At 36.5% G+C, this 22,633-nt stretch overlaps 1 long non-coding RNA gene across 1 annotated transcript in view; it reads right to left on the bottom strand.

Annotated features, from left to right (window-relative positions):
- LOC110256694 (uncharacterized) overlaps positions 1-22,633 on the bottom strand; it is a 329,328-nt gene that overhangs the window by 204,674 nt on the left and 102,021 nt on the right. The window lies entirely within an intron of this gene.

Raw genomic sequence — 22,633 nt, forward strand, 5'->3', positions numbered from 1 at the left:
TTCTCAAATTCTTCAAAGGTTTGAAGAGGAGGGAATGCTTCCAACTGATTTTTCAAGGTCAAAAAAAAAAAAAAAAAAGAATACAACTCTGATACCAAAATCAGACAAAACCACCACCATCACCAAAAAAAGAAAGAAAAAAGGAAGTTACAGAGGCCAATATCCATGATGAATATAGATGAAAAAATTCTCCACAAAATACTAATAAACCCAATTTAACAGTACATTAAAAGATTCATACACAATTGTGAGATAGGACTTACTCTTGGGACTCAAGGATAGTTTAACCTCTGCAAATCAATCAACATAGTACACCACATTAACAAAGAAAGATAAAAAAATCATACGTTCATCTCGATAGATGCAGAAAAAGCACTTGGCAAAATTCAAGACACATTTATGATAAAAATATTTCAACAAAAGTAAGTATAACAAGAATGTACTTCACCGTAATGAAAGACATAAATGACGAGCCCACAGCTAACATTATATTCAGTGGTAAAAAGCTGAAAATTTTTCTTTTCAGATCAGACACCCACTCTCATCATTTTTATTTAATATTGAATGTCCTAAACAGAGCCATTAGGTAGGAAAACGAAATAGAAGCCATCCAAATTGAAAAGGAATATGTAAAACTGTTACGATTTGTGGACATGATTTTATACATAGAAAACCCTAAAGATGCCACACACAAAAAAAATCTTACCTTATAAAAAAACTCAAAATGGATTCAATGGAGTTCTCTTGTGCTGCAGCACGTTAAGGATCCAACGTTTTCACTGCAGTAGTCTGGGCCACTGCTGTGGCACAGGTTCAACCCTGGCCTGGGAATTTCCATATGCCACAGGCATGGCAAAAGAAAAAAAAAATTGAATCCAAGACTAGAATGTAATACTTGAAACCATAAAATTCCTAGAAGAAAACATAGGTGTTAAACTTCTGGACATTGGTCTTGGAGATGATTTTTTTGAATCTGAGTCCAAACTCAAGGTCAACAAAAGTATAAACTAATAAGATTACATTTTAAACTAAAAAGCTTTTGTACAGGTAAGCAAAGCATTAACCAAATGAAAAGATAACCTACTGAATTTGAGAAGATATTTGCACAACACGTATCTGATAAGGGTTTAATGTTCAAGATATAAAAAACTCACACAACTCAGTAACAACAAATTTAATTTTAAAATGGCCAGAGGATCTGAATAAACATTTTTCTAAAGATGACAGGCAGATGGCCAATAGGCACATGAAAAGATGTTCAACATCACTAATAGTCAGGGAAATGCATATCAAAACCACCAGGAGATATTACTTCACACCTGTCAGAACTGCTATTCACAAAAAGACAAAAAATAAGATTTGTCAAGGATGAGAAGAAAGAGGAATCCTCCTGAAATTTTGGTGGGAATATAAATTTTCACAGCCTTCAGGAAACAACAGTATGGAAGTTTCTTGAAAAATTAAAAATAAAACTACCATATTATCCAGGAATTCCACCTTTAGGTATTTAACTGAAGCAAATGAAAACACTAATTTGAAAAGATATGTGCACCTTATGTTTATCACAGTATTATTTACAATAACCTTATATTTATTGAAGTATTATTTATAATAATCAAGATACAGAAACAGCCTAAGAGTCCATCAATGCATGGATTGATAGAAGATGTGGTGTATATACACCATGGAATAATTGTCAGATATTAAAAAAACAACAACAATGAAACCTTGCCATTACAGTAGCACAGATGAACCTAGAGGATAGTATGTTAAGTGAAGTAAGTCAGAAAAAGACAAATATTGCATGATTTAATTTATATGTGGAATATAAAAAAAAAAGAAGAAGAAGAACCCATAGACACAGAGAATAAATTGATGCTTGCCTGGAAGGAGGGGAACTGGGTAATGGAAAAAAATGAGTAAAAGGAATCAAGAGATACAAACTTTCAATTATAAAATAAATTATGGGGATATAATGTACAGCATGCTGACTATAGTCAATAGCATTGTATTATATATTTGAACACTGCTAAGAGAATATTTAAAAGCTCTTATCATAAGAAGAATTTTGTAGTTTCATACAGTGACAGATGGCAACTAGAATTATTGTGGTAATCATTTGGCCATGTATACAAATATTGAATTATTTTGTTGTACACCTGAAACTAATATAAAGGTATATGTCAAATACACATCAATAAAAAATGGTTTTTGAAGGCTATTCAGTCAAATCTCAACTCCCAACACACCTAAACCCTAAAAGGAAAAAAACCTGGGCAAGAACTCATTTAACATTAACTGAAAAATGCATTTATGAAGACTGGACTTTTTTTTTGTCTTTTTGCCTTTTCTGGGGCTGCTCCTTTGGCATATGGAGGTTCCCAGGCTAGGGGTCGAATTGGAGCTACAGCTGCAGGCCTACACCAGAGCCACAGCAATGCAGGATCCAAGCCACATCTGCAACCTCCACCACAGCTCACAGCAACGCTGGATCCTTAACCCACCAAGCGAGGCCAGGGATTGAACCCACAAATTCATGGTTCCTAGTCGTATTCATTAACCACTGAGCCACGACAGGAACCCCAAGACTGGACTTTTTATAATTTCAGTGTCTCAGGAGGTGTATGTGTCATAATTGCCCATGGGTTTTACTTAGTGTATGCATAGTCATACCTGAAACATTAGTGGCAGAAATTATATTTGATATAAGACCACAGCAGTGTGTAAGTGTGTGGATGATGTTACAGAGTTGTCCACTCTCCCTGGTTTAGACCCTTTTGTTTTTTCCAGGGGCATCTTATAATATGTCCTGGTCATACCTAAAGTACAGTCATGGTCAAAAAGAAGCTGAACTTTCCACTTTAGTCCTACCAGCACAGACTTAACTGCCAATTCAGTTTGACGGTCTTTTAATAATAGAATAAAAATTGACATTAATTTCCCTCATGAGTCTAATGTTTTGAAAGACTTGTCAATCAATTAAATGACATCTATTAATTCTTAATGTGACTGTTGTTTATTACAAAGGCATATGTAGTTGTCAATCAACATGATTCATTTATATGAAATCACCGATTGTTACTGGAGTAAGTTGACCTATGTCAAGGCAAAGCAAGAGCAAAGGAATTGGTTTTTTGGTTATCTCTATCTCAGGTTTTGAAATATATAAGTCTATCAACTCTTATCACTCTTGGACTAAATATTAGGTAGAGCTTACTCCTGTAAGAGTTGAAGTTATTAAGAGATCACTGTGAAATAAGGAAAATTATACAATGTACTGAGTTTTTCATTATATCGTGTCCATTTTAATGTGTTTTCTATTGTGAGATTATGTTCTTTCCACTTATTTTTGTTAGCATCATTTCTTCCATTATGAAATAATTTTTCTTGTTTTTCTTCTTCTCCATCAGTTTCCTTCTTTCTTTTTTCCCCTCCCAACTCCTCCTCCTCCACTACTGCCTAACTCTGGTCTTTATTCTCAGCTCACATGCTCAATAGGTAATTTAATTAACCAGCCTATGACTAGATGCCAACCCCAAGTCAGCTGTCCATTCATGTTCAATAGAAGCCACAGAGATTATGAGGAAGGACCTCATAAATATCTAATCAAACTCACGAATCACTGAAAATAGGATCATGCATTGAAAACATGCCTCCTGTATATGATTACTTTTTAATTAAAGCAAGTAACAAAAGACACAGGTTTAGAATGTAAATGAGTATGGCTAGAAGGATCACTGCTTCATAATTAAAACTGTAGAAATCATTAGGACAGAAAGGACTCCACCCCTACCACTCCCACAAAAGAGACAGGTAGTTTCATCTTTTTTAAGCATGATTCCAGAGGTATTAGGTAGTCATGAAGGAAAATAAAAAGTGATTAACATTTGAAAATCGCATTATATTTCCAGACACAGCTTTTTCCACATGGCATGAGGAAGTATCAGCCATTCAGCATTCTCACACTGCTCATTTCTCCTAGTTGGGTTCTCAAGTGTGTGTGGTGAATGAATTAGAAAGGGAAACCAAGCATGAGAAGAGCCAAAAGGACAGTATTTGTTGTCTAGGCAACTGGAAGGCAAAATTTATAAGCTAATTTATATAGGAATAGTTTAACATTAATCTATCATCAGAGAAATGGCCAGCCATACATCCAGAAATAATCAATGAAACACAAGATATTATAAATACGAAATAAGTAATAAATCATCTGGTACAAGAAATTATACCATAGTCTCAATGTGGGCAATATTGTGACTATGGAGGTAAAAGTTTGTTCTTGAAGGGTAACACAAACCTAGAATTCACAGTGGATTGTGGCCCTAAAAACTGTCAGATTACCTAATCAGATATACAGTATATCTGTGGCATTAAAATTTCATGCCAATTAGGACACTGTATCTAAAAATTCCTCTTTGAAGTGAATAACAGTGAAAACAGTTTGAGAAACAATAGATTATCTCCAATATACAGCAATTGTGGTGGTGGTTGCAGTTTTAAGAATGGGTTAAAGCAACCACTGCACAGCTAGATGAAGAGAAAAAAGACAGAAAACCTTTCCAAAGTCAGTGTAATATGAAAAATGCTAGTGAGCTTGTGGATCTCTTAGGGCAAAATGTTGAAGGTATAAGACGTTTGGTTATTTGGTATAAAATAAAAGAAGATTTCCTCTAAGAAAGTAACGGTTGGAAGCACAGACCTTTGAGCAGGCCTCCACATGACCATTCCTGGGGTAACAGAAGAAATCAGAGAATTTCTTTACATAGTGTTGGAACAAGATCAAAGGAGGATATCAAGAGTGCATTCACATGTAGTTTTTCTAGAAAGTAATCTAAAGTTGGTTAAAAAAAATATATACATACATACATACCTACATATATATATGTAGGTATGTATGGAAAAGGAGCAGACAAAACCCCACAAATACACTCTATTTTAGAAGGGAGAGGTCAAAGGGTCAAAGGTAGGGGACACATACACAGAAGCTCGCTTAGTGTGACGGTTTGCAAATATCACTTAAAATAACCTCCAGTGGAAAAATGTAGGGCTACTGAGTTCACATCAAGTAAAAGCCCAGCAGAAGTCTAGATGTAGCCTGATCAAGCAGGAGTATGGTCTAGAATAAATGGTAAAGAACATGAGATAGTATGCAAAGAATGGGCACCAGATATACTGAGTTCAGCAAATCCATGGTTTAGAGTGGTCTCTGGATGTGAATGCCTGCAACTTCCTCCTCCTCTCCAGCCACCTGCACCTCTAGATGACTGAGTAGATAATAAAACTTATAGCAGTTCTCCATTTATCTCTACCAGCATAAATTTGAACAGTAAGATAATCAAGAAAAACATTAAAAACTCAGATTTTGTGAAAATGGAAGGACCTCATAAATCTCTACTCAAACTCACGAATCACTGGCAAGAAATATGTGATAGAGTATGTGGATCATTTTGCAACATAAAAATAAAAGCAAACATAACACATAGAATCCAAAGGAAGAGATAATTTGAAGTATCACAAAAATCAAAAAACAAGAAAAAAGTTATAGTCAATGAGAATGCTTTAAAGTAATTTTTACATGATAATTATATGGTAATAGTTTCATATAGGACTTCAGTAATTTGGTAAAAATATATATATACACACAGGAAAAACATCATTTGCTAAATCACTTATATAAAATAACTGGGAACAAAGTATATATATATATATATATGTATATATGGAAAACTAAGTATATAGGCTAAAAAAGGCTGTTTTGAAATAAAAGATTTATAAAAAGTTGACTTTGCTTTCAAATATTAAAAAATAATAATAACCTTAGTGTTAAACAGATCAGTGAAAGAAAATTCAAATTTCCTAGAGAGGAATTTTGCATATAAAAATGGTATTTTTTGATATAATGATTTTTATTTTTTTTCCATTATAGCTGGTTTACAGGGTTCTTTCAGTTTTCCACTGTACAGTATGGTGACCCAGTTACACCTACATGTATACGTTCTTTTTTCTCACATTATCATGCTCCATCATAAGAAACCAGACATAGTTCCCAGTGCTACACAGCAGAATTTTTTAAATGTACGTAAAAGAAGTTTGTTTGTATTATGTTTTTCTGGGACAATTTATCAATTTCAGAAAGATAAAATTGATTTCTCTACTTCACACTATACACAGAAATAAAGATCAATTAAAAATACTAAATGGAAACAACAAAACTAAAATGATTAGAGAATACAGCATATATAGATGTACATTCAGGATCTCATTTTCCAATGACTGCAAGTGTTCTAAACACAAAAGTGAAATAGACAAAAATCTAGCTACATAAATATGTAGCACATTTTTCTACTTAACAGCAAAAAAAAAAAAAAAAAAAAAAGAAAGAAAAAGAAAATCAAAAGAAAAACCACTAGCTGGAAAATGTGTTTGCAACAGAAGGGGCTAAAGACATCATTGTTTTGTAAAGAGCACTTTACATGTGGTATTGAGAAGGGCAAAAAGCTTTCCAAAAAATTTTTTGCTGGGGGTGGTGGTCACACATGTAAACTACATCTCCCAGCATGTTAGCATTTAGTTGAGATACACTACTGGTCCTCACTAATGCCTTTAAGGAGATTCTCCACTTTCACCCCTTTAGCTACTGTTTAAGGGGAGATTTTTCTGGCAACAAAACTTCTTAGCTGTCCTTTGTGTGAGAATGTCTTTATTCCTTTTTAGTCCTGATGATTTCAACAGATACAGAATTTATGATATCTGTTGAAGATTGATAATCCTTTTTTTATAAACTATCTTATTGAGGTATGTTTGACAGGCCAAAAGCCATTCATATTTAATGTATGCAATGAGTTTAGAGATAAGTATATATCCATGAAACCATCACCATCATCCAGGCCATAAACATATCCATTACTTCCCAATGTTTCTTCTCATCTACCATATTGCTATTGTTATGTGTTTCTGTATGTGTATAGTAGAACACTTAGCAGAAGAAGGACCATCTTAAACTTTAAGTATGCAGTACAGTATTGGTAACTAAAGAACAAGTTCTAGATGTCTACTATGTTATAAGAACTTATTTCTTGCATAACAAAAACTATGCACATTTTGACCATCACCTCCCTTTTTCCCCCTCTCCCCATAACCTGGCAAACCAACATTTTACAATCTACTTCTATGAGATCGATTATTTTAGATTCCACATATATATCAGACCATACAAAATTTGCCTTTCTACATCTGGCTTATTTCACTGTTAAGTTTATCCACATTATCACATACACACAAAAGATTTATTTTTTAAGGCTTAATAATATTCCATTGTATGACTATGCCACATTTTCTTTATTCATCTGTCCATGGACATGGGGATATTTTCATATTTTGGCTACTTTGAATAATTCTACAATGAACATAGGAATGCAGCGATGTCTTTGGCATTCCTTATTTCAATTCCTTTGGATAAAAAACCCAGAAGTGGAACTGATGTGTCATATGTTAATTTTTGGTTTTTTTTTTTTTAGGGCTGCAGTTGCAGCATATAGAAGTTCCAGGCTGGGGTTGAATTGGAGCTAAAGCTGCCAGCCTAGAGCACAGCCACAGCAATGCCAGATCTGAGCCACATCTGCAACCTATACCACAGCTCACAGCAATACCAGTTCTTTAACCCATGGAGCAAGGCAAGGAATCAAACTAATGTCCTCATGGATAATAGTTGGGTTCATTTCCACTGAGCCACAAAGGGAATGCACTACTTTGATTTTTTTTGAAGAACCTCCACAATGTTGTCCATAATGGATATACATTCCCACCACCATGGTACCAAGTTTCCCTTCTATTTATATCCTCATCAACAGTTGGGGATTTTTTAGTTTGTTTTTAAATAAAAGCTAACCTAACAGTTATGAGATAATATTTCATTGTAGTTTTTATTTGTATTTCTTTGGTGATTAGTGATGCTGAGCACTTTTTCATATATCTATGGACTATTGCCTTCTTTACAGTCTCCTTTTTTTTGACTATTTTCTTTGAAGAAATGTCTATTCATGTCTTTCAATTCCTTACTCATGTTATTTGTATTTTTACTCTTGAGTTGTATGAGTTCCTTATTTATTTTGGATATTAATCTCTTATGATATATAAGATATTTTCTACCATTCCAGAGGTTGCATTTTTATTTTGTCGATTTTCTTTTTTTGCTGGGCTGGAAGTTTTTAGTTTGATGTGATTCTACTTGTGTATCTTTGATTTTATTTTTCGTGCTTTTGGTATTATCTCCAAATGATCCTTGTTAAGACCAACGTTGAGATATTTTTCCCTAAGTTTCTTTTTTTTCACTTATTTTACAATTTCAGGTTATATGTTTGTCTTTAGATCATTTTCAATTTATTTCTGTGTATGGTATGAGTCCTATTTCACTTTTTTACATGTGAATATCCAGTTTTCCTAACATCATTTACTAAAAGAGATTATTTTTTTCTCATTTTGTATTCTCACTTTTATTCTTAGCATCCTTGCAAAGATTAGCTGACTAGGAGTTCCCATTGTGGCTCAGTGGTAACAAAGCTGACAGACAACCATGGCGATGCAGGTTTGATCCCTGACCTCACTCAGTGGGTTAAGGATGAGGCATTGCTGTGAACTGTGCTGTAGGCCACAGATGCAGCTCGGATCCTGCGTTGCTGTGGCTGTGGTGCAGGCCAGCAGCTGCAGCTCCAATTGGACCTCTAGCATGGAAACCTCCATATGCTACAGGTGCAGCCTGCAGCCCTAAAAAGCAAAACATATATATATATATATATATATATATATGCATGGGTTTATTTTGGGGTTCCCTATTCTGTTCCATTGGTCTATATGTCTGTTTTTATGCCTATACCACACTGTTTCAATAACTCTAACTTTGTAATATAGCCTGAAATCATGAAGTGTGATGCCTCCAGCTTTGTTCATCTGGGTCAAGAGCACTTTGCCTATTCAAGATCTTTGTGGTACCATGTGATTTTTAAGATTTTTTTTCCTATTTATGTGAAAAAATGCTACAGAATTCTGCCAATGGACTTCTCACATAGATTGCTTTGAATTTTTAGAGCACTCTGTGTAGTAAGGGCGTATTATCAATATTCATTCTCCCAATCATGAACATGGCATATCTTTCCACTTATTTGTATTACCTCTAGTTTCTTCTATCAATGTGTCATAGCTCTCAGTGTACAGGTATTTTACCTCCCAAGTTAAATTTACACCTAAGTACATTATTAATTTATGCTATTGACAATGGTAGTTTTCTTAGAACCCTTTTTCCATACTTTGTTGTAAGTGTATAAAAATGGAATAAATGTATGTATGTTGATTTTTTGTCCTGCAAGTTTATCAAATTTATTAGTTCTAACAAATTTTTGTGGTACCCTGCAGATTATTTTATATGTACGACCTTTTAATCATCAAACTCAATTTTCCTTCTTCCTTTCTGATTTGGATGTCTTTTACTTTCCTTGCCTAATTGTTCCAGCTAGAACTCCCAGTACAATGTTAAATAGAAGTGGCCAGACTAGACATACTTACATTTTTCTTGGTCTTATACCTATGGACTATTGCCTTCCTTATAGTCATTTTTTGACTATTTTCTCTGAAGAAATGTCTTCATCACACTTCAGCAAGTGTGATGTTTGCTGTGGTTTGTTGATGCACATTTCATCTTCTAAAAATCAGAGTATCTTAAGAGTTAACATTTTCAACAAGTAAAAACAATATAGTTACTTACCTGAGTATAAAGCATTCTTCCTACAATAAAAGATGGTTACAAAATTAATCAATTACAGGTACATAATTCTCTGTATTCAATTATACTCTATTACAGATTTACTCTTTAAAATATCATGTATTTGAAGACTTCAGTTAATGTGTCAAAAACACCTCATTTTGCACTAGTGATGTTGAGGTATGTCTAATCTGTCTTTATCAAATTCCAGATCCATCTGTAAAGGTCAATAGAATGCATGTTACATAGGATAGAAACAATTATCCCTTTGGGGGAAACACTGCTATTTATAACTTCCATCCATTTCTTTGGGAAGAAGTAAGAGGACACTGCTTGCACCTACAGCACCTCCAGTATGTGATGCAACATACATGTTGTCGACAGAATTTAGTTCCTTGTAGATACAGAAAGAGGACTTTGGTTTCTTGCTAGTTGTTCAGCAAGAACAGACACCACTCAGTTCTAGGGACTTCCCACAAGTCTTTGCCATGTAATATTCCAAAAAAATATCCACTCATTTTACTCAGAGTGAGAAAGATTCCAGCAAGATGGACATTACTATTTTATGAGACATAATCATGTACACAATAACCTGCATCCCATAACTTTTGCTACATTCTGTAGTTGGAAGCAAGTCACAGTGTAAGTGACCTGCTGGCCTTAGAATCTAGCTATACCTTTTTTTTTTGTCTTTAATAGGGCCGCTCCCATAGCATATGGAGTTTCCCAGGCTAGGGGTCTAATCAGAGCCGTAGCCACGGGCCTACACCAGAGCCACAGCAACACGGGATCCAAGCCATGTCTGCAACCTACACCACAGCTCACGGCAACGCCAGATCCTTAACCCACTGAGCAAGGCCAAGGATCGAACCCGCAACTTCATGGTTCCTAGTCAGATTCGGTAACCACTGAGCCACAACGGGAACTCCAGAATCTAGTTATACTTTAATCTCTAACCTCTACACTGGCTAGCAAAATTCTAGGACCTTCAGACTTATGCATGTTTCCAAAGCCTTCATTCTTACTCTTACCTTGTTTAACATCTTGGTTCTTTTCTTAATTTGAAGGAAGGGAAAATAGCCAAAAGGTACTTGAAGGGTAACCAGACCTTTCCTCCAGCAGTCTTGTTATTGGGCTCTGTGACCACGGTAGCGTAAGAAGAGGAGAACCCTCAGAGTTCCCATCGTGGCGCAGTGGTTAATGAATCTGACTAGGAACCATGAGGTTGCGGGTTCGGTCCCTGCCCTTGCTCAGTGGGTTAACGATCCGGCGTTGCCATGAGCTGTGGTGTAGGTTGCAGACACGGCTCAGATCCAGAGTTGCTGTGGCTCTGGCGTAGGCCGGTGACTGTAGCTCTGATTCAACCCTTAGCCTGGGAACCTCCATATGCCGTGGGAGCAGCCCAAGAAAATGGCAAAAAGACAAAAAAAAAAAAAAAAAAAAAAAAAAAAAAAAAAAAAAGGAGAACCTTAGAGCTGGCCGTCTTCACACAGTGGAAAATGACAAACTCTGCCCCTTTCTCCCCCTCCCTAAATGATACCTGCTTTTAGCATCCTTTCTCCTTTTTTGTTTTTTTGGCTTTATTTTCTTTCATTTTTAGGGCAACACCCACGGCATATGAACATTCCTAGGCTAGGAGTCGAATCAGAGCTACAGCTACTGGCCTACACCACAGCCACAGCGATGCCAGATCCAAGTCGCATCTGTGACCTGTGCAGCAGCTTGGGGTCACACCAAATCCTTAATCCACTGAGTAAGGCCAGGGATTGAACCTTCATCCTCATGAATACTAGTCGGGTTCTTAACCTCCTGAGCCACAATGGCAGCTCTCCTTCACTCCTTTTCCTTCATGGTCGAGCAGAATCTTCGGAATTGGTTCTCAGACATGAGTACACATTCTCCCCAGGTTGCCGGCTTCCTGAACAAAGCAATCTTTCCTTTTTTACCAACACTTGTCTTTCGAGTACTGGATTTTGAGTCATGAGCAGCCAAACCCAAGTTTGGTAAGAATGGGTTCTACCCACATTCAAGCAAAAGAGATCACATAATGGCATAAACACCAGAAAATGAAGATCATGGGACCCCCCCCTTAATGTCTGTCTGCCACATAGGACACAGTATATATTTGTTAAATAAAGAGAATCAGTGGTTCCTTAAAGAATTCTAACATTACCAATTAGTCCTTCAAATGTAAAAACAAAATGGGGTAAGAAGTGTTCTAGCCATTACATGCAAAGTTAGGCAAGATACAGGTATTTTTTAAAAAGCATGTAATTAGACCTTAGATATACATAAATATATATTTCCTCATGGATTTATATGTATTACTTGTGTTGTCTAATCCATGGTGCAGGGGGTGGGGGGGACTAAAAACCTGAATAACGGAGGTGGTTTTTAAGGATTTCCACAAAGCTGCTTCCATTTCCATTACCTCTGAGCATATCTGTCAAAGATCCTGACTCCTTTCAGTAAGATAGAAAGACCTCTGACATTTCAAATGCATCACCCTAATCAACTCCCCATTCTCCGGAATGATTTCAGAGAGTGCATTACAGACCTAAGAAAAGTCTTGAATGCCTAACTTTCCAAGCACAATAGACTTCCTTGCAAAAACATGTAGGAAGGGAACCAAGAGGTCAGGGGTTTTAGATCAGGTGGCTTTGCATTCCTCATGATGAAGGCAGGAAATTGTCCTTACACACTTTAGAGCAAATGAAAGCATATATCTACACAGGCATATAACATCAACTCTTTAGCTATTGCTGTTTGTAATGCCAAGGCCAAAATTTTCAGGGGCAAAGGAGCACTTTTGCGCATGAAACTTTCATTGCCCAGAAGACATGAGTCAAGGCTCTTCCTAGATTCCAAGTATTCCCGTGAATAGACTACAGATATTTAGGTGGAGGAGTTCTAGTCCATTAAAAGTGACTTTGGGGAAAATTTCTTAACTCCTTTAGACCCCAATTTCACTTTGTGAAATGAGGATATAAGTCTATCATTTCCAGTCAGCCCCTTGATCTGGGCCAGGCTCTTTAAAGACATTGTTGAGGTCACTTGTTCGAAAATACAGATTTCCTGATTGTTTCCCCTGGAGATTCTGAAATAGAGGTTGCACTGGTCTGAGAATACGTATTTAATTTTTTTCCCCAGGAGATTACAATGCAGGTTTGAAAACTGCTGATCATTAAACATACTCTGTACCCAGTACTCTATGATTCTCCTATCAGCAGAGTGCCAGGTCTCACAGGTCTTAGGGGGAAATGCTAATCATGAGAGCCTGAGCCCTAGGTTAACTTGATTTGGAAAAGTAAATTACTGGCTCCTACTGCAAGAGGCAGAATAGGAGAGGACTTCTGGCTGAGACAAACCTTGCCTCCATTTTAACTCTTGCTTTTTATTGTGTGTTGTGTTTATTCTGCTACCTGTAGAATGTGTTATATACTGAACATGTTTCCCCAAACTCCTATGCTGAACCCTCATCCCCAAGGTGATATTGTTTAGAGGGGTGGTCTCTGAGAAGTGCTTAGGTTGTGAGGGTGGAACCCTTACGAAGGGAATAGATTTGAGCACTTATAAAAGAGACCCCGGAGAGATCCCTCTCACTGCTTCCCCCATGTGAATACACAGCGTAAAAGATGGCAGTCTATCAACTAGGGAGTGGGTGCTCACCACACACCAAGTCTGCTAGAATCTTGGTCCTGGAATTCCCAGCCTTCAGAACTGGGAGAAATAAATTTCTATTGTTTACAAGTCATCCAGTCTATGGTTTTCTGTTACTGCAGTCTGAATGGACTAAGACAACCCATTTTACTGCCTTAACTCTGGTCAATCATCATCATTTCTACAATGGGATGTTTCATCTGATCTTCTTGCTTTACTCCATGGCAACATGATCCTTGTGACTTAGACTTACTCCAGGCCTGCTTTATTATTTTCATTCTACTTTGATTCACAGCACATCGACAAAAAGGATGTCAAGACTCCCATTACATAATTTGGCAGTCATGGGATCCTGGTGTCATTGTAACTGGCAGCACAAGTGCTGAATAATAGTCCCGGGTACTGAAGGACCAAGTGATAGAAGAAAGTAATCTAAGAAATATTAGAACAAAAGGAGAAATGAAAAAAGGCTCAAAACCCATGAAAGTGATGAAAACATACATTCTTGTATGTGATGAGGATCTGAGTTTCTGTATGAAACTTGATCCCTTTTCAATCACTTCCCCTTTTGTACATACTTAAGGCAATTTCTTTGAGCAATTATTCGAGGCTCTCTGCATTTATCCAGTTTATATATGGTAGGTAGAATATCACCCTTCCTGGAAAGATCCTTTTCACAATCCTAGAACCTGTATATATGTAGCTAATATGATAAAAAGGACTTTACAGACATGATTAGGTTAAGGACCTTGGGATAGAAAGACTATCCTTGGTTATCTGGGTATGCCCAATTTAATCACCTGTGTCCTTAAAATTGAGTATTTTTGCTGGAAACAGAGTACCAGAGAGATGGCACCATAAGAAAGATATCGCCTCCTGTTGTTAACTTTGAAAATGAAGCAAGTGTGTCATAAGCCAAGGAATACAACTGGTCTCTGGAGGCTGGAAAAAGCAATGAAGCAGATTACCCCCTAGAGCCTCAAGGAAAAACTCACACCTACCAATGGCTTGATTTTAACCCAGTGGGACTTCTAGCCTACAGAATTGTTAAAGATATAAATTTGCATAATTTTAATCCTCTAATTCTGAGGTGATTTGTTATAGCTGCTAAAGGAAACTAAAACACCATCTAGTAAAATATTTATCATTCCCTTGCAACTTTTTATCACGCTACTGGTAAACAAACTATGCACAACTCTCCCAGATATTTTTCTCTCTGTAGATTTGTGCTTTTGCTCATTCTTGTAGAGTTTGTGACTTTCATGCTCTCTCTGCTTTTCCATTTGATTCTATCTTTCCTATAAGATCCAAAGTCCTACCTTTTTTATTAACTTTATCCATATGACACCAAAGAATAAATGTGCTTTATTCAAATGTTTACAACATTATATCTACCATTCATTCTACTTTTATTTATAAGCTTATATTGTTAGTATTCTTTTTCAGTATACAATTCTTTAAAAAAAAAACACATTTTTAAAAGCCAAGTATTATTTATAACAATTTCCTAGTTATGCCAAGGGAGGTAAAGTGGCCGCAAATTTAAATAATATATACATTTTCTATAAAACTCATTTATCTGAGAGAAGAAATATAATTTTTTTAAAAAGAGATATTTAAAGATAAAAGAAAATAGCGTTTTATTAGAGCTATTTGTCCAGAAAGAAGATGCTGAATTTCTACTGCACCTCATGTTCTAACCAGAGAGAGGAAAGGAGTGGTTAGAAGATTTGCTTGAGAACTGATAAAAGAAAGGATAAGATCTTGACTGGAAAATTTATCTCCTGGAGAGCAAAGGAATCTAGTAGGTTCTCTAGCAGGGTAATTTAATTGTTAACAAGACAGTGGACAATGTCTGGAGACATTAGAACAATTGGGGAAGGTTCTACTAACTTCTAGCAGATAGAAAACAAGAATGCTGCTAAATATCCTACAATGTACAGGACAGCCCCTTGGAACAAATAATTATCCTGCCCAAAATTTGATAAAGTTGAAGTTGAGGAACTTTAATGTATGGAAACTTTGATTCCAGCCTAAAATACATAGATAGATAGATAGATAGATAGATAGAGAGAGAGAGAGAGAGAGAGAGAGAGAGAGAGAAAGAAAAGACAGATGAAATAAAAGTTACAGAATTCTTAATGGGCTTTTAAATGACAGTTATTTGTGAATTAAATTAACAGTTTTACTTATTAGGCTCTAGTATGTAAGGTTGTGAAGCTGGCTATCAAAGGACCAGCATGGATTTTTAAGCAGGCAATTTTGAAAATATTCAGGTCTTAGGAAGGATTCCATGGAATTTCATTCTGGAAGTAAGATGGGCTTGAGAGGATAGTAAGGCTCTAAGAAATGTTATTCTGAGCATGCAATTGTAAAGTACATCACTGAGGTAGAAAAGAGGAACCAGGGTGATTGCGTATCAAAGTCTTTGATGAGCTCAAAAGGGTGATATAAAGGTATTATGATAAATCATAAAGATCATTGTCAGCAAAACTAAAGCAACTTAGTAAACAGTATTGAGAAAATGAGAAACTCAGAAAGAATCAACTTTTCCATGTTGGTTGTTGACAAAGGCAAACTTGAAATGTACAACTTCTCTATTTTCTGCCTTTTCTGTTGAATAAAATTATATGCAAGTAATTATGATAAATGATTATAGAAGTCTAATACAGGTGAAGAAATTGAAAGAGAATGTAACAATTTCAGGCTCAGCTGCAGAAGGACTGCATTGTAGGATGCTGAGGGAACTACCTGATTATCTGAGCTAATCCAGATTCTTGGAAGAAAGAATTAGAATGGAATGATGCCAAGAAACTAGAGACGAGCTAATGTCATTATAAGACTTGAAATGAACCAGGCAGATTTTACAAACTTCTGACTGCCAAGCTCTATGTAATTTCTGGGAAGACTTCTAGAATGGTATTATAATGGAGTAGTTTGTGGCTATTAAGCAGCAGAAATGAATGGATTTGTTAAATGCATAATTGAAAGTGAGCAATAGCAAACTGATCACATTCCACTTTATGGAGTTGGAAGATAGTTAAGTAGGACACTGATATACACACAGCATAGCTGGATTGCAGTAAAGCATTTGAAAATTCTTTATGCTTATCTGTGTGTAAAGTATAAAAATGAGTTTGAAACTAGTAAAATTTCATAAATTCGCAATTGATTGAAGTACCATTCGCAAAGAGTAGCAACAAAGGAATTGATTCCCTACAGGGCTTGGTTCCTGGGCTATCTCAATCAATATTTTTTTCAGTAACTTTGGTTTTAGAGACCATGTTGGTCAAGTTTGCATCAACATAAAAATGAGAGCTTTGTGAATAAAAGAATCAAGATCGTAAAGTAACTAGTTAGGCTTACAGAGAAAATAGTAACAAATATTTATAGGTCCGTACTATAGTTTGAGAAAATTTTAGTTGAAATCATCATTTTGCAGGCAAGGAAAATAATGTGCCTAGGGCACAGGAAGTTAACTTTATGTAGTTTACACATGGGTTTACAAGAAAATAGCAAACCAGTGGGTTTACAGGAATATAAATATGATAGGCTGAGAAAGAAAGAAAGAAAGAAAGAAAGAAAGAAAGAAAGAAAGAAAGAAAGAAAGAAAGAAAGAAAGAAAGAAAGAAAGAAAGAAAGAAAGAAAGAAAGAAAGAAAGAAAGAAGGAAGGAAGGAAGGAAGGAAGGAAGGAAGGAAGGAAGGAAGGAAGGAAGGAAGGAAGGAAGGAAGGAAGAAAGAAAGAAAGAAAGAAAGAAAGAAAGAAAGAAAAAGAGAGAGAGAGAGGGAGGGAGGGAGGGAGGGAGGAAGGAAGGAAGGGAAGGAAAGGAAATAAAAGAAAAGAAAAGAGGAGTTCCCGTCGTGGCGAAGTGGCTAACAAATCCGACTAGGAACAATGAGGTTGAGGGTTCAGTCCCTGGCTTTGCTTAGTGGGTTGAGGTTCCCGCATTGCCATGAGCTGTGGTGTAGGTTGCAGACGCGGCCCGGATCCTGCCTTGCTATGGCTCTGGTGTAGGCCGGTGTCTACGGCTCAGATTAGACCCCTAGCCTGGGAATCTCCATATGCCCAAGGGAGCGGCCCTAGAAAATGCAAAAAGATAAAAAAGAAAGAAAGAAAACAGGGTTGATGGTCTCAAGCAATTATTTACACGTCAATGAATTGTAGCACTATTAAATACTGCAGAAATAAATAAAACAGATTATCAAAAATCTAAGTCCTATCACTCCATTCTGCATGAATCAAGCTGTAGTTACTGATGTCAAAATGGTAATCAGTTCCAGACTTCTTCCTCTTACTTTCAGTACATTTTAAAAGTATAATGCAGCTATTTATAGATACTAGAAAGAGAAATCAGTTTCTCTGGATGCTAAGGATTTTCTTTCTGAAAAATTATCCACATGGGACTTAGTCCAGATATAAAGAAGGCCTTTATAAGGTAAACAGATATGCTAAGTTAAAAAAAAAAGAAAGAAAAAGGAAATTTTACAGTTAGCAATGCTTTTTATAAAAATGAAAATGTACTGTGAAATTCTAGGTTCCTGGGTAATGTCAATCACTGGCTTAGGAACTGGCTGCTACCACCAAATAAAATAAGATCAGATGAGGGTATAAATTTATTTCAGTGAATATGTATCACACTGCTCTGAAATGGAGAAAAAAGGTATATACTGTCATCATAAGGACAAGAGAAAGTATTGGTGATAGCCTGACTCAAAAAAAAAAAAAAATGACAGACACTTTTATGGCTATTCCAGAGAATCTCAAATTAAAGAAAATTCAACCAGTGAACCCAAAGAATTGGAAAAGAAAGCTCTAATCACCAGCTCTCGGGACAAAGATTAGAAGGAACTGAATGTTAAGGACAATGGATACCTGCTGATATAATTAAATATTTATTTCACTTTCATGGTTATAAGACTTGATGATATTAACTTATTTATATCTTTCTGTCCTCACTCAACACATTTCAGTGAATGTTTACTACATGTCAAGCAAAGTGATAAGTTCTAAATATACAAAGATAGATGAAATCCTCACATCCATCCAAGGGTTTACAGTCTTTCAGAAGACACATAAATCTTAAAAAATATGTGGCAATGAAGTAAATATATGCTATCAAAATCAAATCTACTAGATAAGTGGTGATCTAATGGAGTGAGGTTATCAACAGAATTAATGGAGTAAAGAAAGGGTTTCCTAAGAGAAGGCAGTACAAAAACAACTACTGATCTCAGAAACTTGTTCCAGAGTTTTATAAAAATGTTTGCTTAGAACAAAAGAGCTAGGTTGACATTTGTCATGATACTGGGGTATTAATTATTAATCTTACCTGAATTTCTACTAGGTACAACCATAAACATAAAATCTAAAAATACCGAGGTGCTGCCTCCACATGCATCTCCACCCTCAATTTTCTCAAGACAGCCACATAAATAAGAAATAAGAAACAGTGGTATCACAAAGTAGAATGGCAATGTATTATGATAACCAAATTCAAAGTCTAGCTCCATCCCTATGTAAGAGGACTCCTTCCCCCACTGAGCTGAAATATGCACCTCAGGTATTGCTGTATCCCAGCTAAACACTTGGAGTGAGATAAGGGGATGATGGCTAGGTCCACACCTGGATGGCTGCTCTTAGCACTCAGGCCACATGGAATATAGAGCCTGAGAGAACCAGCTCCATCTATGCACAATAATTGCAGACATGCAAAAAAATAAGACCAATTCATAGCTACCTGTACGGTCTAGGTGAGGATGAGGACAAGCATGAAACTATCCAGATATTCCCAGAACTACTTCCCTCTAGGAGAGCATGGGCTAACAGAAGAATGGCACTCTATCTAAGGTGTCCATAATGCTACTTGAAAGTACCCTCCAGGAATGTTTTGTCCTACAAGTACTTGCATGTCATAGTCCACAGACTGGAAGTATAAAGAATTTCCCATTCATTTTCCTATTTCTGATAATCCAGAACAGCGTCTTATAAAATGGCAATGTTTAGTCTTTTGCCATTTTTAGAACTTTTTAAAAAACTTTAAATAGTACCCTCTGCTTTTAAAAAGTTTTCAGGTAAGGGCATTAAAAAAATTAAATTTGAAAAAGAAAAGAAAAAGCAGCAATAACAACGCCTAGTAAGTACCAACATGGTATGTCATTAAAAAAAAATAATTTTAAAACCAAAAGAGAAAGGGAAATCTGAAAGAACAATGTTTAAAATTAATGATAATGACATTAAGAAGAATTGACAACATTCTTACGTGGCTTACAGACCAGTGAAAGCAGCACCGTAGACTTGTCATGGGCTAAGGATGGGTATTGGGGAAAATTGCTCCATAACCTTTCATACTTCCTACTTTCCTACTCTTAATCACACTGTCCAGGACAAGCATCTTAAGAATCTTGGAAGTTGTCACAACCTTATGTCTCAGACATAAGACCGTAGTGTCTCATTCTTACTTTGACAGAAGGAACTGTTCACTAAAATTTGCTCACATTTTGTATACTGGAAACAATTTTTCCATTGGTAGATTTACCTCCCCTCATAAAAATCTCCCCAATCTCTTCAAACATTACCTTCCCAGGCCTCAAGGTGAGTGACACGGTTGGCAGGCAAAGACACTGACTTTGTGTTTGAGGAAGACTTGTCCTAATGTGCCTGACTTCCAAGTCCCTGAGAATCGTTTTGGCCATTGGAGATTATTTTGCTTTTGTCAACACTGAAATGTTTTCCATGGTAAGAGAATGGTGGGTATACAAGTAGTTACAAAATTAGGGGATTTTTCCCAGAATAAGGAACTTCAAAACAGTTTTAAAATTGTAAAAAGGAAGTTTTATGTTATAAGTAAGTATATGGCACAGAGTTGCCATATTAAGAATAATATTTGGAGGGGAAAAAAAAGAGTTGCTTTAAGAAAGATTTATAGCAATTTTCATCAAAGTAAGGCTCTTATGACCCACTGTCCCCAGTAAAAACATTAGCTGATTTAGTGTTCTAATCAGAGCATCAGTGGGGAATTCACTTCATCAGGATGATTTTGTGTGTAATTAAAACAAAACAGCTTATGAGCAACCACTTAAAGAAAGGAACTGGCGACGTTTGCTACATTAAGGGTCTCTATCAGGAAGGAACTGCCTATGTCCATCCAAACTTGATGCCATTACATGGCGAGTATTCACGCAGAATTCCGTAGACAGAGATGATTTTATTTCATAAGTATTCCCCTCTTAAAAAACAGAGGAGTCTCACTAGAGCAGTCCCTGTCATATACCATTCTCTTCAAGCTAAGTTCTAAATATACTTGCTATCTGCAAGAAGGGACTGACAGGATTTTAACCACTGGGCAGGACATTATGGCCCTAGTTACACAACAGATTTGGTAAGAAGAGTCAACTAAGGCGTATTTGAATTTAAAACTTGAAGTTACTGCCCATCACTTGAAATTAAATAGGACATGACTGAATTTTACATTATTGTTCCATTCTTCATGCTTAGGATGTATTAACCATCTTTCTCTATAATTTCTGTATCCTTTGCCACATTTTTTAATATATAACTGGATGCTACAATCTGTTAAGGTCTAAATAACTACCTTGTACAATTAGAAATTGTTATCCCAATTCTGCATTTAGGTGGCACCTATTGTTTCCCTCAAAAATCACATTCTGACTTCATTTCAACCTGCTTGAATCCTTAACTAGTCATTTTTAACCCCACATCTTGTACTCCAATCCCTTAAAAACTTGTCTTCACCATAAAACAGAAAATTCGTTTAAACTTCTGACCCTAAAGTGAATAGTCCTTTCTTCTCTTCTGAAACTGAGGACTTTTCAAGCAAGTATAGTGCCTCTGCAAGCAATTTTGCTCCTTTCACACACATTCTCTACTGCCTGATGGAGAGAGCTGTTTGTCATGTATCATTCCAATCCATTTCGTCTTAGAGACATCATCGTAGACGTCTTCGAATCCCTGATATAGGATATACGATATTGGGCTCAGGAGTAAAGACCAGTTATCAACTCTGCCAAGGTATGTCTATTTAATACTGTTACCCAAGTAACAGCTAACAGCTGGAAAATTGCAAAATGGGAAAGCAGTTTTTAGTTAAGGGCCGAAACATGCTGTGGCGCTTCCCTTGCAAGAGTCCGGAAGAAAACTCTCCCATTGGTTAAAACTGGCAGCAGTGCTGCAAGTCCTGTTCTATCAGAACTGCGACAAATACCTAGAATATAATGAATTCCACTTGTGTAAGAGAAAAATGACACAAAAGATATAAACTATATGATTCTACTGATCTAAAATTAAAAAACAAGTAAAATGATTGGTGGTACCAGAAATCAGGATGGTGGTTGCCCACGGGGAGAAGCTAGAAAACGATGACTGGCAGAGGACCCTAAAAATGCCAATAATTTCTGTCTCTGTGTCAATTTTATGATAATCCATTGAGTCTTGTAATTTGTGAACTCTTTTAGTGCAGGTGAGGTTTCACATACAAACTTTATAAATATACACAAATGCCTACGCCTACTTCCAGGTAATTAAAGCAGAACTTCTGGAGTTGTGGCCCAAGCATTGGTATTACTCTTCTAAAGACCTGAGTAGTGATTATGCATCTTTTTTCCCCCACTTTTTTCCATTGTCTGATTTGTACTCTGGGGTTCCTGACAACTAAGAACTGCATCACACCTGCTCCCTCACCCTGTGATCCTCCACTAGATTTAGCAATGGGATGTGGACAGGGAGTTAGCAGTAGAAGGACAAAAGGATATTTGCTCCTCCAGCCATGCTGTCTCCCCTGACCATGGTTCTAAGCATGGCAGTGTTTTCCTCTGGTGGCCTCCGCAGTAACTTTCACTGAGCTCAAAATGCACTCTTTTGTTCTGGCATAGTAATGGCATCTGAGGAGTCTGGCTCCTGGTTAATCTATGTGTGATTTTTCAGGCCTTTACCTGACAGCCCTCATGATGGGAAGTAGCCCTCCCACACTAGACTTAGTACACAGATACTGCCATCTCTAAGGGTAGTTGCATTCAAGGACTCAAGTCCCTCTGGCCAGCCTTGCTTTGGTATTTTTGCATTTATAGCCCTGGCACCTTCCCTCTTAGATCTTTCTTAATCTGAGGCCTTGGCCAGAGGTCTTTTCCAGTTGTCTGCCAAACCTCTTTACAGGGGGAGGACAGGAAAACCCTGAAGACCCCATCTCTGCTCTATCCTAATA

Source organism: Sus scrofa, chromosome 14, assembly GCF_054392235.1.
Source record: "Sus scrofa isolate SSC_HxYL_T2T_F1_AM1 chromosome 14, Sscrofa_HxYL_maternal_Yorkshire_Landrace_v2.0, whole genome shotgun sequence".
In the NCBI taxonomy this organism is placed as follows: Eukaryota; Metazoa; Chordata; class Mammalia; order Artiodactyla; family Suidae; genus Sus; species Sus scrofa.